Source organism: Trichosurus vulpecula, chromosome 2 (assembly GCF_011100635.1).
Source record: "Trichosurus vulpecula isolate mTriVul1 chromosome 2, mTriVul1.pri, whole genome shotgun sequence".
NCBI lineage: Eukaryota > Metazoa > Chordata > Mammalia > Diprotodontia > Phalangeridae > Trichosurus > Trichosurus vulpecula.
The window spans coordinates 359611993-359631408 of NC_050574.1; the positions used below are offsets into that span (position 1 = coordinate 359611993).

General features: G+C 36.4%; 1 pseudogene; it reads left to right on the forward strand.

The window, feature by feature from the left end:
* The first annotated feature begins 18096 nt into the window (after nt 1-18096).
* Nucleotides 18097-18873, forward strand: LOC118839774 (annotated as a pseudogene).
* The last annotated feature ends 543 nt before the right edge of the window (nt 18874-19416 follow it).

Below are 19416 nucleotides of genomic sequence, written 5' to 3' on the forward strand. Positions count from 1 at the left end.
ATCTGTCAGTAATTTCTCAAAGGAAACCATATTATGAAGTTATGAAAGAGCAGAATGGCTTTCCTTCCCTTTGTCCCTCTGAGCTTGGTAAGCTTTTGAAGCACATCATCCTGACTTTATCATCTAATTTGTCATCCTTATTTGCCTATCAAAATCATTATAAACATGATCTAACTTTTCTCAGTACCTAGTAAAATGAAGATCTCACCACTTTCTTATCTCAATTTATGCCTAGTCAGTGCTACAGTCTCTTTCCACTTCCTGTACTTCAAAATATCTAATTGGGTAAAGGTCTTTTTTTATCTCTCAATTCTATCAACAAAGGACCCCATCAATGCCCAAATATGATTAAAATCACTAGTGTTCTGGAACTCACTCAAATGTTTATATTTTCAGTGTAAGCACTTACACTTTGGGCACCTAGGGTGCCTCAGTGGTATACTGCAAGGTCTGGAGTCAGAAAACCTGGGTTCAAATCCAGTCTCAGACATTTACTAACTGGGAACAGTGGTGAGACTGGGAAAGCCACTTAAATCTCTTTGTCTCAGTTTCCTAATCTATAAAAATGAGCTAAAGAAGAAATGGCAAACCACTACTATATCTTTGCCAAGAAACCACAAAATGGGGTTAAAAAGAGTTGGACAAAACTGAAACAAGTGAACAACAAGCAAGGGATAAAGAAAATGTTAATACAGACTAAGTTTAAAAGGGCATTGTGTGTATACTTTTTTTTAAATGGGGATCCAGCTCCTAAACTTTGGTAGCATGTCCCCAGAAAAGGATACACACACTGAGAAGACAGAACTCAGTGGAAAAGACCCTTATGTTGGGAAATATTGAAGACAAAAAGAGAAGGGGATATGAAAGGATGAGATGGATAATTAGTTTCATGTGAGCAACGAACATGAGTTGGACAGACTTTGGGAGATTGTAGAGAATAGAAGGAGCTGACATGCTATGATTCATGGGGTCATTAAGTGTTGGGCAAAACTCAGTGACTAAATAACAAGAAGTATTTAATGTAACTAAATAGATGTTTGTGTATATATGTATAAACATATGTGTATGTGTGTGTCTATATAAAATATGGACACATTTATCTGTATATATGCATACATGTGAGCAATAAATGCTTTTAAATAATATATATGGGCATATATATATGTATTATATATATATATATATATATATATATATATACACAGAGAGAGAGAGAGAGAGAGAGAGAGAGAGAGAGAGAGAGAGAGAGAGAGAGAGAGAGAGAGAGAGAGAGAGAGAGATGTGTGTGTGTCTGTGTGTGTATAATTGAAAATACCTTAATAAAAATAGATGATCTACTATGGAGAAAAAAAATTAAATGTAGAAATATGGAACATTTTTTAAGATTAATTTCCTTTGTAGTTTTCAACATTCATTTCCAAAAGGTTTTGAGTTTCAAATTCTCTCTCCAACTCTCCCCTTCCTCCAATCCAAGACAACATGAATTCTGATTACACCCTCCCCCAATCTGCCCTCCCTTCTATCACTCCCCCTTCTCTTATCCCCTTCTGTTCTATTTCCCCTTTACAGCAACAAAGATTTCTCTACCCCATTGCTTGTATATCTTATTTCCCAGTTACATGTAAAAACAATTTTTTAAACTCTTAGTTCCACATTCTCTCCCTTCTTGCTTCCCCACCCACTCATATTGAGAAGGCAAACAATCCAACCTAAGTTATAGAAGTGTAGTCATGCAAAACACTTCTATAATAGTCATGTTATGAAAGACTATCTTTTCCTCCATCCTATTCTACCTATTACTTATTCTATTGTCTCCTTTGACACTGTCCTTCATCAAAAGTATTTTCTTCTGATTACCCCCTCCTCTAATCTGCCTTCCCTTTTATCTTCCTCCCCTTTCTTATGCCCTTGCACCCTAATTTCCTGTAGAGTAAGATAGATTTCCATACCCAATTGAGATATAATATTTCTTCTTGAAGCCAAGTTCAATGAGAGTAAGATTCACTCATTCCTTCTCGCCTCCCTCCTTTTCCCATCCATTGTAAAAGATTTTCTTGCCTCTTTTATGTGAGATAATTTACCTCATTTTACCTCTCTCTTTCTCTTTCTCCCAGTGCACTCCTCTCTCTCACTCTTTAATTTTACTTTTTAGGTATCATCTCTCATTGCATCATATTCAACTCACCCTGTACCCTCTGTGTACATATTTAGATGGATAGAGAGACCAATATCTATATCTATATTTATATCTATATCAATATCCATATCTCTATCTATCCATCTATCTCTCTATCTATGTGTCTGTCTGTCTATTTATTCCCCTCAACTAGTCTAATACTGAGAAAGATCTCATCAGTTACAAATATCAACTTTCCAGGTAGATATGTAAACCGTTTGATGTTAATAAGTCCCTTATAATTTCTCTTTCCTATTTAACTTTTCATGATTCTCTTGAGTCTTGTATTTGAAAGTCAAATTTTCTATTCGGTTCTGGTCTTCTCATGAAGAATGCTTGAACATCCTCTACTTCATTGAATATCCAGTTTTTCCCTTGAAGTATTATACTCAGTTTTACTTGGTAGGTGGTTCTTGGTTTTAATTCTACCTCCTTTGACCTCTGGAATATAATATTTCAAGCCTTCCCAACCCTTAATGTAGAAGCCGATAAATCTTGTATTATCCTGATTATGTTTTCACAGTACCTGAATTGTTTCTTTCTGGCTGCTCGAAATATTTTCTACTTGAACTTGAAACTCTGGAGTTTGGTTAAAATATCCCTAGGAGATTTCTATTCGGTATCTCTTCCACGAGGTCATCAGCACATTATCTCAATTTCTATTTTCCCCTCTGGTTCTAGAATATGAGGGCAGTTTTCCTTGATAATTTCTTGAAAGATGAGGTGTAGGAACTTTTTTTGAACATGGCTTTCATTTACTCCAATAATTTTTAAATGATCTATCCTCGATTTCCCAGGTCAATTGTTTTTAAAATGAGACATTTCACATTGTTTTCTATTTTTTTCATTCTTTTAGTTTTGTTTTATAACTTCTGCTTTCTCATAGAGTCATTAGCTTCTATTTGCTCATTCTATTTTTTTCCTGTTTTATAACAATTTATTAAAATCTGAGCACCTCAACATAAAACTAATCACTGTGGAACTCTCATTTTCCTGGCTAAGTTCCAATTACTTCAAATTTACAACCTGCACAAGTAAGTTTCAACCAGCAGTTCAACATTTAAATAGATTAAATTTTCTCTAACACACTTGATAGATTTCATATAATGGAAATAACTACAAGAATTTGTGCAAAATATGTGACATATCATGGAAGTTATATGGGATTCCATGTCGTCTTGGGGAGGAAGGGGGCAAGGGAGAGAAGAAAATCTGGAACTCAAAATTATGTTGAACTGAGTCTTGTAAACTAAAAATAAAAAAAAAATAAAAAAATGTAACATATCAAAGTAAAATGAACTTTAGAAAACAAGACTGCAGAGTTCGTTACTGACAGACAGCAGCACTCATGTTGCAGACAGAGTAGCTTCATTTTATTACTGTTTTAGCCATGGAGTAATAACTGAAATTCCCTGCAATCTAAGGGAGGAAGAGAAGTGGTGAAGAGGAAATAATTAATTGTTTTAGTAACTGTAAATTTTGCATACTTTCAAGCAACTCTTAAATATTACAGAATGTATTAAACATAAATGGAGACTACAATGCAGTATTCGATTTACAATGCATTTGAAAATCAAAGTTTAAAATGTTGTATATAATTGTTAGTGGATTGACTAGATTATGTCCAAAGGGTTAAAAAAAAGCCACCACAAAACAAAACAAAGCCACCCCATGTAAATGGCCATCAGTGATAAAAGCAATATGACAGATACTTGGTTTGTTTCATTTTAGTTGAAGAGTTTTTATGTTTGAAGGAAAACATTACTCTCTGTCAAGTTGCATTTATTAGTTTTGTTTTTATAGGAGAAAATGGAGATAAACTGCATTTTTTCACAATTTAAAAAAAGATACAGCACTATAATTTATTTTAATTATTATTTATTTATTCAATATTTTTAGTTTTCAGCATTGATTTCCACAAGAGTTTGAATTACAAATTTTCTCCCTAATTCTACCCTCCTCCAATCCAAGATGATATATATTCTGATCGCCCCGTTCTCCAGTCAGCCCTCCATTCTGTCACTCCATCCCCCCCCCCCCATCTCCTTTTCCCTCATTTTCTTGTAGGGCAAGATAGATTTCTATGCTCCATTTCCTGTATATCTTATTTCCTAGTTGCAGGTAAAATCTTTTTTTTTGAACATCTGCTTTAAAACCTTGAGTTCCAAATTCTCTCCCCTCTTCCTTCCCCACCCACCTTCCCTAAGAAGACAAGCCATTCGAAATAGGCCACATGAGTATCATTATGCAAAACCCTTCCACAATACTCATGTTGTAGAAAACTAACTGTATTTTGCTCCTTCCTATCTTATCCCCCTTTATTCAATTTTCTCCCTTGACCATGTCCCTTTTCAAAAGTGTTTGCTGTTGATTGCCTCCTCCCCCTATCTGACCTCCCTTCTATCATACCCACTTTTAATGTCCTTCCTCCTTCATTCCTGTGGGGTAAGATACCCAGATGAGTGTGTATGTTACTCCCTCCTCAGGTCAAATTCAATGAGAGTGAGATTCAGTCATTCCCCCTCACCTGCCCCTCTTCCCTTCAAACAAAATGCTTTTTCTTGCCACTTTTATGCAAAATAATTTACCCCATTCTACCTCTCCCTTTCTCCCTTTCTCAATACATTCCTCTCTCATCCCTTAATTTGATTTTATTTTTTAGATATCATCACTTCATATTTAACTTGCCCTGTGCCCTCCGCATCATATATATGTGTATATGTTTATATGTTTATATATATGTGTGTGTGTGTGTGTGTGTGTGTGTGTGTGTGTGTGTGTGTGTTACCTTCAGCTACCCTAATACTGAGGTCTCATGAATTCTACACATCATCTTTCCACATAGGAATGTAAACAAAACAGTTCAACTTCAGTAAACCCCTTATGATTTCTCTTTCTTGTTTACCTTTTCATGCTTCTCTTGATTCTTGTGTTTCAAAGTCCAACTTTCTATTCAGCTCTGGTCTTTTCACTGAGAAAGCTTGAAAGTCCTCTATTTTATTGAAAATCCATATTTTGCCTTGGAACATTATACTCAGTTTTGCTGGGTAGGTGATTCTTGCTTTTAATCCTAGGAACATTGACCTACAGAATATCATATTCCGACATCTGCAATCCCTTAATGTAGAAGCTGCTAAATCTTGTGTTATTCTGATTATGTTTCCACAGTACTCAAATTGTTTCTTTCTGGTTGCTTGCAGCATTTTTTTCCATGATCTGGGAGCTCTGGAATTTGGTGGCAAAAATCCTGAGAGTTTTCTTTTGGGGATTTTTTCAGGAGGTGATCAGTGGATTCTTTTAATTTCTATTTTATCCCCCAGTTCTAGAATATCTGGGCAATTTTCCTTGATAATTTCTTGAAAGATGATATCTAGGCTCTTTTTTTGATAATGGCTTTCATGTAGTCCAATAATTTTTAAAATATCTCTTCTGGATCTATTTTCCAGATCAGTGGTTTTTCCAATGAGATATTTCACATAATCTTCCATTTTTTCATCCCTTTGATTCTGTTTTATAATATCTTGATTTCTTATGAAATCACTAGCTTCTACTTGCTCCACTCTAATTTTTAAGGTAGTATTTTCTTCAGTAGTCTTTTGCACCTCCTTTTCCATTTGACTAATTCTGTCAAAGCATTCTTTTCCGCATTGCTTTTTGTAGCTCCTTTGCCATTTGAATTAGTCTGTCTTTTAAGGTATTATTTTCTTCATTATATTTTTGGGTCTCCTTTATCAAGCCATTGACTTGTTTTTCATGATTTTCCCACATCACTCTCATTTCTCTTCTGAATTTTTCCTCTACTTCTTCATCTTCCTTTTTCCAAATCCTTTTTGAGCTCTTCCATGGCCTGAGACCAGTTTATGTTTTTCTTGGAGGCTTTTGATGTAGGCTCTTTGACCTCGTTGACTTCTGGCTGTATATTTTGGTCTTCTTTGTCACCAAAAAAAGATTCCATAGTCTGATTCTGAATCTGAATCCATTTTTGCTGCCTGGCAATGTTCCCCGCCAACTACTTGACCCTTGAGCTTTTCATCAGGGTATGACTGATTGTAGAGTAGAGTGTACTTTGTCCCAAGCTTGAGAGGTTGCACTGTTGCTTTCATAGTATTTCTACACAGCAAGCTCTGCCGCACCAGCTCTCCTCCTCCCCCAAGCAGTGCTGCCTCGAATCTGCTACTTATTTCCTCTCACCAGATGGACCTGGGGCCAGAAGCAACTACAGCTGTAACTCTGTAAGCAGCCTCAGAACTGCACCATCTCTGCCACCCATGGCTGACAGAGAAGGTTAGTGGGAAAAACTGTTAGTCCCTGCTCTTACTCTGCCATCTTGGCTCCCCCCATATGGAACATTTTTATAGAACATAACACTATTAAAGATTAATATAAATTATTACAGGAATGGAAACAAATGAAACAATTTCAAATGGATAAATGATAAATATCTACTGAATAATGACTAGTTCCATGAATGAATAAATCATATAATTACTATACAATACCTATATGAAAAGGAATACTCATTAGACAATATACCAAAATTTCAGGCAAGCTTCTACAATACTTTCTATTGTTTGCAGTATGTGTCTGTGATATGGGGGGGATGGGGGGAGAGTGAGCAAGCAGCCTGTAAATAGTGAGAGATGAAATATAAATGAGACTGTGTAGATGGTAGAGGGGCAATCTGGTAGAGAAGATAGAATGGGACCATTTGTGGTTGTAGAGGAATTTGTCTCGGCTAGGATAAGAGCCAATGCATTTGTGCATGTAGAGAGGAATACCTTGGCAAAGAGAAGGAGAATCTATTAAATATGTGAGACAGAGTTGAAGGAGCAAATAGGAGCAGAAGACATCTAGCTGATATAAGATAAGGGAGAAGTAAGATAAGAGAGCTCTCTACCTACATATGACATTTAAAAAAATTAATAAATTACAAGACTTGGTTCTCAGTTGAGAGCTGGGAAGAGATGGAATCATACAAGGTTTGAGAGGGGATGAAAATATCTGGAAAAGATCCTGTGGTGAATGGGATAATGAATCCATTCTTTCAGGGGCACCAAACATAAGGCTTAAGTTATACATGTAAAGGAGGGTGAGGCAAACGTGGTTAAGAAAAAAAAAATAATAGGAGAATTCTATCAAATATATGTGTGGTGGAATGTGGGTGTTTGAAGCGGTGACTTTTAATTGAACTTAGGAACTAATGCACTGTTCATCATTCCTATCCATTTTTGCTTCATTTCTTTATCAATTCTGTCTCTCTCCAAGTTCAAAGGCTGTCTCATAGGAGTGCTCTAGAATATTCTCAATAAGTTATTCAAATTCCTGAAACTCTCACTAACCATCTTTTACTGCAGCCTAAAGTAAAACCATGGATATATTTTTTTTCAAGTGATGATTTCTCCTTAAATCAAACCATGAATTTATAGTCTTGGACAAAAAACCATTGTTAATGTCAAGTAATATAATAGCAGCATAAATTACATAGAAATGCTGATAAACATTGAGACACCTTCCTAGTTGGTCTGAGAGGTCTCTCTAAAAAAAAGGATTGAGATTTAATTTCTGGGATAAAAAGTTAAGTATATACAACTGCCACTGCTGCTAGTTTGGCCTGATCTCAGATCCATTCCATATTATCATATTCTCTCCTCTTGGTCTCCAATCTACACACTTATCCATTTGTATTTCTTTCTTTACTCTCCGCTTCCTTTCTAGAACCACCAAGGCTTAAAAAAAAAAACCAGCAGAAGAAACCTGAGCTGTCTGAATTTGTGCAAACCAATTACAGTATCATCTAACATCTTGGAAAGATCTGATCAGAGAGGGATCTCCAAAAGTATCTGTAATCATGAATCTCAGCAATCCAAGTGTAGAGTATAATGGAATATTAAACCAACAAATAAATAAAATGAAAACTCTTTTTCAGTCTAAGGCAACATAGAGCACTAGATACATAGATATGAAGTTTATTGTAGATAAAGGAATGATAAAATCAAATGGTAAATGAGAAATGAAAGGACCAAATCACAATTTAGCAAAATAATGAATGACAGGGATTCATAATAGATGTGTAAACAGTGTATGCAAGTACAATTCCACATTAAAGTGAAGGCAGTACACTTAGCTCTAGGTGACAAGGTGGACAACAGGGTAAAAAGCAATATTTTACTTTTTAGTTGGAAATGGCTATGAAACTATACTTTTAACCAATAGATTTAAAGATGAGAGTTTTTTTCCCTTAAATACAAGGAATGAGGAAGTTTAAATCTGCTGGAATTAGCAGTTTCTCCCTACACCCCCTTCCCAATCAAGGCCTTACAACCCATTCATCCACAGAAAGGGGGGCAGCTCAATTTTATAGCATATTGTAGACATAATTTCAAGATTTGTCCATTAAGCAAATCTAGAGCAGGAGATAAGTCACTCTTGTTTGTGATGACAAGCAGATGTTCAGAGCAGCTTGTGTCCGATTATGACACAAATATTTAAAGTCTGCAGTTGATAGACAGTCATGAGTCTTTGTAATCAGAGACAAAGATGAGGGTGCTTATTCATAAGCTGTATCTTAATAGCGTTATCATGGTGAACACAAGCTACAGTGGATAAAGTGAATCCTGACAGGTGGCATAGAATGTGAAGATGAAATACGTTTCTGTATTCCACAGTGTGGTTTCATGGTCACATTTTATTCACACTCCTTTATTTCACCTAACCACATTGACAACACTGACCTCAGATCATCCTCATGCTTCTGTAAATTGTGCTATGGGACAAATGGATTGTAGTAGAATCCATGCTTTAAAGTAATAGAATCTCCTGTGATTTGATAGGAAATTAGATTCGTAGGAAAACCAGTGACATTTTAAAAAAGGTCTAGAGATGTGCATTATTACAATGTCATTAGCCTTAGAGGTAGTCATCCTTCAAACATAAGCTCTTTGAAGGAAAAGATGATTTCCTTTGTATAAATTTGGTACGACAACGACAGTGTTTCTATCATGTTTAAAGAGGGCAATGAACTGTTTTTGCAATCATTTTAATTATTTCAACTAATTATTTCAAACAATTTAATGAAATGGAGTTTTAAATGTACATCACTTGTGATTATAGGATATATTCTCAAGCAATGGGACAAGCACTCTCCAAGAGACATGATATCTTTGGACTCATCTATGAGTATTATCTTGCCTTGAAATGGTAATAGAAGAGCTGTTAGCAATTATTTTGAAGTTAGGGTGTTGTTCATATTGTTATTTTCAACTATAGTCATTTAATCACTTGGATAGAAGTATCCCTAGTAATAATTACATATTGGTCAGAAAAAAAATGTGCTTAAATTCACAAATATATGAGGAATTTAGTCTTTTATTTCCTGTTGGTACGATTGATAGTTTTAATGACACAGTCTTATGTAAACTGATATATTATATGTTAAAATAGGAAAGGAAATCTTTTTAATTGATTGGTGACTAGTGTTTTCCCTAATTCTAAATATCCAATGGGGTCTTGAGATAAAACATTTTGATATTGAAATATAACATTGGATATTGATAAGATATTAATATATAATAGCTTTAATGACGAGGGAAAGTATTGTTGACTCTCAGGAAGTGTTAAAAATTTATTTTCTTCAGGTATAATTCAATATACTGTTAAAATGAGATTAAAACTACACACCATTTAAATTTACATACACTCATTTAGTGTCCTGGATGACTTTCTAAGAACATAGAATAAATTAAGATAAGATATTAAGCCTTTGCCAGTGGAGGGAAGTACCATATTCAGAATTCCATTTAAATTTGCCACAGTCAAACAGCCAGGATGTTTTTGGGATAGGACTTGAAACCAGGCCATCCTGATATATGGGATGTCTTCCTACCCTCATCTAACAGGTCTCTACAAAAACCATAATTGCTTGCAAAAAAAAAGTTATATTCAATCTCTTACAACACAACATTCCTTCTTGGGGCTTAACCATTTCATGAAGCTCTGAAAAGGATGGAATTTTCAGAATATCACACTGTTAATTGCATATCATTGTTCACAAAGGAGATGAAGCAAGAAGACTATACTAGTAAATGAGTGCGGAGTTATCAGCTCTATTGGAGAGTGCTTGCACCATTGCTTGTGGGTGTGTTAAATAATCATATGTGAAGGACATTTCAATCATTAATCCATTCCATTTAATTGTTTGAAATAAACTTCTATTAAAGGTACTGTCCAAGGCCACAGATTAATTAAACAACTCAACACTCAGCTGCCTAGTGCAATGGGGTGGCAAACAAGTATTAATCAGTCCCATTTTACTGATGGGGAAAAATAGCACCTTAAAATATGTTGAAAGATATTATCAAGATCACATGACAATCAGGGGGTGGGGTGGGATCAGAGCACTAACAATACTCCAGGCTGCCAGATTAAACTAAATTTCTTTATTGTAAAGGCATTTAAAGAAAGAATGATGTTTCCAATTTTATGAGACTCTACCTACCAATTAATGGGAACTTTGCTATAACAACAAAAAAAAAATGAACGTTCCCCATTGTTAGGTAGATCATGAACCTTGAATATGAATTTCCTTTATTTCCCCATTTCAAAGGAGGTATTAATCATCAGAGATTGCTTTATCATACTTAACTCTTTTCCAAAAAACAAACTTTCTGAGCACTGAAACATAAGTAACTGTCATTATTTTTTTACAGAAATAATGATTGTCCTTTTCAATGCCACAACTAAAGTCTGGAAATCAATAGTAAAATAGGACTGCAAATAAAGAAATCCATTTTCCAGGTAATTGTTCAGAAATATACCTCATTTGTATATCGAAGGAAGCCTACATGTCAAAAGGAAATTTTACTTTATAATAGTCAACAAACATTATTTTTTATTTGATCTTGGAGGGGTTAGAGAGCCTTTGGAGTTTGCCTGGGCTAGTGGCATGGAAGATCTGAGTTTTAACATGACTGCTTTGGTGGCTGAATGAAGGATGAATTAGAGTAGAGAGATACTTGAGTCAAGCAGATTCATCAGAAAGCTACTGTAATGGTCAGCATGTGAGGTGATGAGGACTTGCACTATAGCTGTAGCAGTGTTAGAGGAGAGAAGGGTTTATATTCAAAACATGTTGTGAGTGTGCGACAGATAAACTTTGGTGACAAATTATCTAGAGAATGAGGGATGATGAGGATTCGGACTTTTAGGTTGTAAACCTGAGGGATTTGGAGGATGGTGTTAACCTCTACAGTAACAGAGAATGTGAAGCATGGAAAGGGTTTAGGGAGAGAAGAATAATGAAGGTAGACTGAGAAATAGGGATGGATAGAAAAAGAGATACAGAGATGCTGAGAGACACTGAGAGCAGACAGAGATAAAGAAAGAGGCAAAGAAAATTATTTTCCAAAGTAAATCCAGCTTCATAGGGAACTCTTCCTCTTCAGATCACAGTCATTTCAGACACAACAATCCTCCTCTCACTGACCAGTGGTGGGGCCACACAGGAGGAAACCTAGTACCTTTGGTCAACACACGCTGTTTTGGCAATGGATTTAAGAATAAGTCCTACAGAATGGCACTAAGGAACAGCCTCAGTTCCATGGGAAGTACCATGGTACATCTAGAACTACCTAGAAGAGAGGGTGATTATCCCTCCCAGTCATCCCTATTGTCAGATACATTATCTCTAAGTCTCACAACAGCTAAGTAAATGTAAGGAAATTGGAGGAAGGAGAAGGCATGAATATTTATATGGTCCTGAGGAAATGGAGGGATCGAAGAACACTCCCTGTAGAAAGTGGCATATGAGAAGATCCCTGAAGGACAATAGGAGTTAAAAAGAATTAAAAGTGTGTGGGATGAGTTTTTTGTCCCAGTATTGTGATAGTATTACTTTCCCTCTTTCTGGCTATGCCCATATAATAGACAGTCAGTCAACAAGCAAATAAGCATTTTAGAAGTGCTTATTACTTTCAAAACACTACTAAGCACAGCAGATATAGAGAAAGTCCCAAATGGTCTTGCCCTCAAGGAGTGCACATTTTATTGGGGAAGACTACATATAAAGACATATCTATCTATCTATCTATGGAGAGAGAGAGAGAGAGAGAGAGAGAGAGAGAGAGAGAGAGAGAGAGAGGGAATCATTTTCAGAACATCTTAATGGGGAAGGCACTATCAACTGGGGAGATTGGGAAGGGCCAACTGAAGAAGGAAGGATGTGAACTGAATCTTTAAGGAAGTCAGGGAAGCCAGAAGGCAGAGGTGAGGAGGGGCAGCATTTTAATCATGGAGAAGAGCCAATAGAAAGTCATTGAGATTGGAGAAATTGTGTGTGTGAATAAGGAGCACAAGATTTGAAAGTGAGTGGAGGGAAGGAAATATAAAGTACATATATGTTACAAATACTTGTGAACCAGAAAATAAAATGTACTGCTTCTAATAAACTTCTCTGGGGGGAAGATAGCAATTCCATATTTAGCATATTTAAGCTTGACAATATTATATCTTCATACTCAGGCATATAACATTGTCTAGGTTAACAAGGAACAGCATATATGTTTACATTCATGTATACATCTATGTAATGCATTTATATTCATTAATATATATGTACACACATCCACTTGCATACATGTATGTATCTTGGTTATAGACATACAGTACACTATTTACACATGTGTATGTACTAGTGTAAGTATGCATATACATATATGTGCATATAGATTTAAATGTGCATGCGCTCGTCTATATATAGGCATGTACATATATACCAACCTGTGTATATGTGTATGTGTGTGTATAAATATGATATGAAGAAATTCACCTCTATGGACTCTATTCTCAGTTCTCTTCTCAGGTAGATTCCATATATTCAACCTTTGCAATACTGATCCACAATCCAATCATCTTAGAAGTGCCCTACACTTCTCCCAGAAGGAAGAATACACATTGCTTTTTTTCTGTGAATGATGACCTCTCTTATGATACTTTCTCATTGGTAGACAGCCAAAACTGAAGGAAATACCTTTTTGTAATGTTTCTTCTTGTGAGTCAAATGGAAAATAGAAATGTTTTAAAACACTTATTTGGAGATTTTTCTAGCTGCAGAATATGGCTGAGTATGGTACAGAAAAGCCAGAAGAATAATCTAGGATTTAAAAAAATCCAACTGATATTTAACAGTGCGGGAAAATTGGAACAAAAGAGAACAAGAATGTTCATGGATCTTCCAGGAACAGGTATACTGAATGTTAAATAAGGCATTTCTCTCTCTGCAATGCTATGGTTTTCTGGGATTTGGGGCTCCATCTGTTATGTATGGTGACATTTTTCCCCCTGTATGTTGAGGTATATTCATCAGAGTAAACACATCTATTTAAACATATTGAACTCTCACTATGCTGAGTAAAATATCAGAAACCCCCACCCCAAGACCTTGAATTTAGGCAGGGGTGGATGATGCAAGTTATTAATGCTATCCTAATTCATAGACTTGATCTTGTCCCCCACAATCAAGAAGTGAGCACCAATGACTACCTTTGGCCATCACAGACCATGGTGAATCAAAAGTCCATCTAATGAGAACAAAAAAAGTCATTCACACATTCTCAAGAATCAAGTATAAGTTAAATCTTATCTCTGTGAATAACCAACACCAAGCCATGACCTTAAGCAGAGACAAAATGAAAAGCTGCCTATGTGTTGTAATTCAAGGGGCATTTGGCAGAAAGTCCATCCTGCTTCTAAAATATACGTTACACCATTTTGCTATGAAGCCTCATCTTCTGTGATTAGGGATTTCTTCAGGTCCAGTCATTTTCCCCTGTTAAAATACTAATACCCCTTAAATAGTCCATTAGAGCATTGTCAGTCCCTAATACTGATTTATGAAATCATTTATCATATTCTTTTCAGACAGACAGCTAGTGGAAGACGGAGCCCTGTTAGAGTATTGATAGGGAAGGTTACAGGGTCCAGAATAAAACATTGCCCTCTTCAACTTTACCCAAGTCTACATTGGATCATTTGCATACAATAAAAAATTCACCATAATGAAAATATTCCCAAACTGTAGTCATTATCAAATAGTACAAATGTTCTGTTTTTCTCCTTGAGATTATAGTCATTAATGACAGTAAAATTCTCCCTTTCTCCACATCCTTTTCACTATAATAGCCACTGTCTGCAACAAAAGCAGCAACAAAAATCAAAAATGCTGTTATATGACAGAATCACAAAGATAGAAACTAATACTATTGGCATGTTGGGACAGAAATTGAATCTCCCAGCCTCTTAGAGAGAAAGGCTGGGTCTCTGATTTTACTGGAGAGAGAACTCTGGGGTAAGGAAATTCATTAGGTCAATTCAAGCTAATACATTAAACCTTTAACTAAATGACTTGCTCACTGCCTCACAATGATCATGTGTCAGTGGGACAACTTGAACCCTTTTCTTTCTTGCTCAAATTCTGTATAGACTATTTCCTTCAAAAAACCATCCTCAATTTTGCTGGCTATTAGTGCTATCTCCCTCCTGAAATTACCTTGTTTTTATTTAACTATGTGCATGTTCTACCTCTCAGTAAAATGCATTTTCCTTGAAGGCATGAGGTATTTAAAATATATGTACATATATGTGCGTAGACACATAAATAATGGATATACACACATATGTATATATGCTTGTGAATACATGCATAAACACATACATATGTACACACAGTACATATGTATATAAATACCTCTGTGTGTGTGTGTGTGTGTGTGTGTGTGTGTGTGTGTGTGTGTCCCCTTCCCAAGCACAGGGCCTTGAAAGTAGAAACACCTTAATAAAATTTTATTTGTTTAATCTCACTCTCTGTTCTCTCTCTGTGTTTCTCTCTTTCTTTCTGTCTTGGCCTCCGTCTCTCTTTGTCTCTTTGTCTTTGTTTGTCTCTCTCTCATCCCCTGACAACACAGTTGACTTTATATGAATCAGAGGAGATGGATATGATATAAGAGAAGTGCTGGAAATGCTACCCTCAAAAGTATTCTGACCGTTGAGCTCTCACATTCTGTTAAAAGTTTGTTTCTTTGTGGTTAGTATTGCCTTCTCATCCTCTTATAAAAGGAAGGGATTTTATACTGAAATGGGGTAGCAGGTAGTTTGAAGGCACTGTGACAATGCCTTAGAATTCTCATAGCTGTGGGCAGCCATTGTTCAGTAGAACACGAAATTCCCCAGACCAAAGGCCATCACCACAGAACTGGTGAATGAGCCATTACTTTCCATTTCCAAACTCACATTTGCAGGGACGATGTCTCTTCCTATCACAAGTCTCTGTGATACAGGAGAGTATGGAGGTATTCCTCGTGCTAGTTATACTACACTTATTTGAACTCTTCTCAGCCTTAGTGGGAGTGCTTCTTTGCAAAATAGTACTGGTAAACTTGTCTTTAATTTGTTGTGTTTAGGAACTCCAATTCTATAATATATAGTGTAGAGGTTCTTAATCTGGGGTTCATAATTTTTAATGCATTTGATAACTATGTTTCAATATAATTTGTTTCCTTTTTAGTCTTATGAGTTTTATTTTGCTCATTAAAAAAAAAAAACATTATTCTGAGAAGTGGTCTGAAGGCATCACCAGACTGCCAAAGGATTCTATGAGAAACAAAATGTTGATTCCTTCTCCCTCCTTTGCCCCCATATATACTCTCCCAGTGGTTGGTTTCGCCTTCTAACAATGTTGTGAGTGCATGTATTTCTTTCTTCAGTGATATCTGATCATTCATTCAGGAGATGTTTGAGTACTTATTTGTGATACAAAGATGATATAAATCCTCAGTAGTAGTCCCTTGGTCTGTCTGTGCTGAAAATGGGAGTGGAGGATTCAATTTACAGAAGGCAGGAGTCACTGATGATAATTAGCCTAAAGCTATTTTGCTTGGATTATGCCTGAGGTTGTTCTTCTGAGATCTTGCCTTACATTGGCCACCAGAGAGAACTAATTGGGAAGGAGTAGTATTCTCAAAAAATGCTCCCGTCAGACAAATGATTGTAGAGGATCCTATCATACCTCTATTGTCTACAGGCAAAATGGCCACTCCTCAAGGAAATCTTGATCATAAGCATTTCATAGACATCCCTTTGCTTTCCTGGATAAAGTGAATGTTAATGTGAGTACCTAACAGTACCAGAAAGCAAATAAACAAAAGGCATCCATTCATTACAGAGAAAATTTGGCTAAAATTGAAGAATGTGCATATCCTGCTGATGCTTATTTTGATGTGTTTTGACCTATATTGGCAATGAAATATTTGTCTGGACTGGTGAGCAAAGAGAAAGAAGCCACAAACACTTACATAGGTGCAGCAGTTGCTATTTTCCCCCAGTAATAGCTGATTTCTTTCAGAAACCAGGGCACAGACTGTCAGGAACCTTGTTCTACATTCTTTACCTTTCACTACCGGGTCAGCAGGTAATAACATTTTCTCCATATATTATCTAATCATGGGTGAGGCTCATCATTTTATTTTAATCACTTTGCTGGATGAGAGAATCAGGCTATTATTGTCTTAGCTTTCCCAGACTGGTAAAGAATGGGGAAGAAATACTGCTTTGAGAATTTGTCTCAGCTGCAAGAAGCATTTCTCCTCACCATCGCAATGCTGTTTGACTCATATATGACTGAGGCTAAGAATAAATTAACAATGGATTGTGCTGATCTTCTCAAATTTCTAAGTTAACATTACTAAGCATATTTCCAAGCAAGCCTCTCATCTGTCCTCCTTAAAATTTAGTCTTGGGAGACTCAAAGACCTTGAGGAATATAAAATTTACTCAATAGTTATGGTTCACTTTATTAATGGAACATGGTATAGGCTTAAAGACATTGAGGACCAGAATTGGAATTGCACAAAAGACCATCATAATTTCTAGTGTCAGTGTGATTGTTTTAGGCCAAAGCAAAGGAATATATGTATGTATACACATACATATACATATGCATATGCATATATACATATATATTGGCACAACTCATAATTGGACTAAGTAATAGTATGAACAGTCAGCTTTATCTTTGCTCACTTTGTCCCAAACTGCCTAATCCCTACTCATAATTCCACATTTATCTCCAACTTGTCAATAATAAAAACTAATGATTAGCAATAACCCTAGAGGTTTAAGACTGCTTGAATAAGGGTCAGAAGACCAGAGATAATTCATGGTGTGGTGTATAGGCCATAGGACCATAGATTTAAATCCAGAAGGGTCTTCAAGTCCATGGAGTCTAACCCCTTCATTTTCTAGGTAAAGAAACAGGTCCATTGAGACTAAGGGATTCAGGACTTTATAATCATAGATTTAGAAAGAATATGGACCCTACAGGCCATTTTGTTAAAATTTCTCATTTTGAGATGAGAATTGAGGCACAAAGAGTTTAAGTGATTGGCCAAAGGTCACATAGATTGTAATTGTGAGGTCTTCTTACTGAAAACACAGCTTTCTTCATATTACATCACATTGTGCATTGGGATTAGAGTCAGGAAGATGTGGGTTCAAATTATACCTCTGATTCTTACTATCTGGGTAAGTATAGGCAAGTCAGTTAATTGCTATAAACATTAGTTGCATCACCTGAAAATTGAGCATCATAATGTTTGGAATACTTATAGGGTCCTTCTGAAGCTTAACCAAGATACTGTGTAACACAAAGCACTTTGCAAAATTTAAGGTCATATATAAATGTCAGTTTTTATTAAGAACATCATTCTTAATCCTTGTTCCACTTCTTTCTAGTTTTATGACTTTAGCCTCATTATTTCTCATTTAGCCTGCTTATCGACCTATCAAATAGGAATAATAATGCAGATAAGGTAGTCTTCCCTCAAAGGATTGTTATGAAGATCAAATGAGACTCTCTTAGCCGGGACCGAGCTATGGGGGAAGCCGAGGTTGCCACCGGCGGAAGCGGTAGCGGCGGCGCCCCTGGATCGGGAGCGGGAACTGGAGGCTGAGGAGGAGGCGGAGCAGGAGGCGGCGGCGGGGGGAGCGGCGCGGGGCGGCGGCGGAGGCTGCCCAGGTTCCGGCCCGGACCCTGGCGGTAGCTGTGAAAAGTACCCCGTGGAGTCGGCGCCGGGCCCCGCTGAGGAAGTCGTGGTGTGGAGCCCTGAAGTGGAAGCGTGCCTTTTCGATGCCATGCTGGGGTACAAGCCCGTCGGTGTGAACTGGCACTTCCACATGATCTGCAACAGGGACAAGTTCAGTCAGAACTTAGGGAGGCAGATCTCCTCCAAAGTCATCTGGGATCATTTAAGTGCTATGTACGATATGCAAGCATTGCGTGAGTCTGAGATTTTTCCATTCCCTAATTCAGAGAAGAACTTCGTCCTTCCTGAAGAAATTATTCAAGAGGTCAAAGAAGGAAAAGTAATGATTGAAGATGAAGTGAAGGAAGAAATAAAGGATGAAGTGGATCCACACGCTGGTACTGAAGATGTTTTTACATCTTCAGGAAATTTGGGGAGAGCTGAAAAGTCCATTGGCAAAGAGAAGGAAAAGAGCTCATCAGACTGGATCTAAAGAGGGTGCAGACAAGAGGAAACGCAATCGGGTCACAGAAAAGGTCTTAAATGCAAACAGCAATCCCTCTAGTCCGAGTGCAGCCAAACGTCGAAGAACATAGGCCATTGCTAATAACTTAGAGAAGAATAAGAAGGAAATAAAAAAAATGATGATGATTACTTTAGTGGAAGGAATTTTTGACAAGTTTTTATTAAAATGACACAAATTGTTCAGGTGATAGGTATTGCCATTTTTGCTAATCATTGAGAAAGGAGCTTGAAAAGATTAGCATGATGGAAGAGGCTGAGAGGTGTATTCTGTACTTGCTAGGAATATGGTTTGAATACAGAAAAGAGTCTAGCTTACCTTGGTGGCAGTAGGATATTTGTTGAACATTCTAGCTGATTCTCATATTTCCCAAGGTAAAATAGTAGCTTTGCAAGTGTGTACTTAAGAAGTTTTGAGATGATATACATATAGAAGGATTATTTATGTATTCTTTGTGTTCTTGAAGTCAAAATTCATTTCTTAGAGATGTGCTGACTCTTTATGTTCTTACCAGCTTTCCTTGATTTGGTATCTGAAACCAGTTATAGGATCAGATATATATATATATATATATATATATATATATATATATATATATATATATATATATATTTATCATACTAAAGCAAATGCTAAAGTGAACTAGG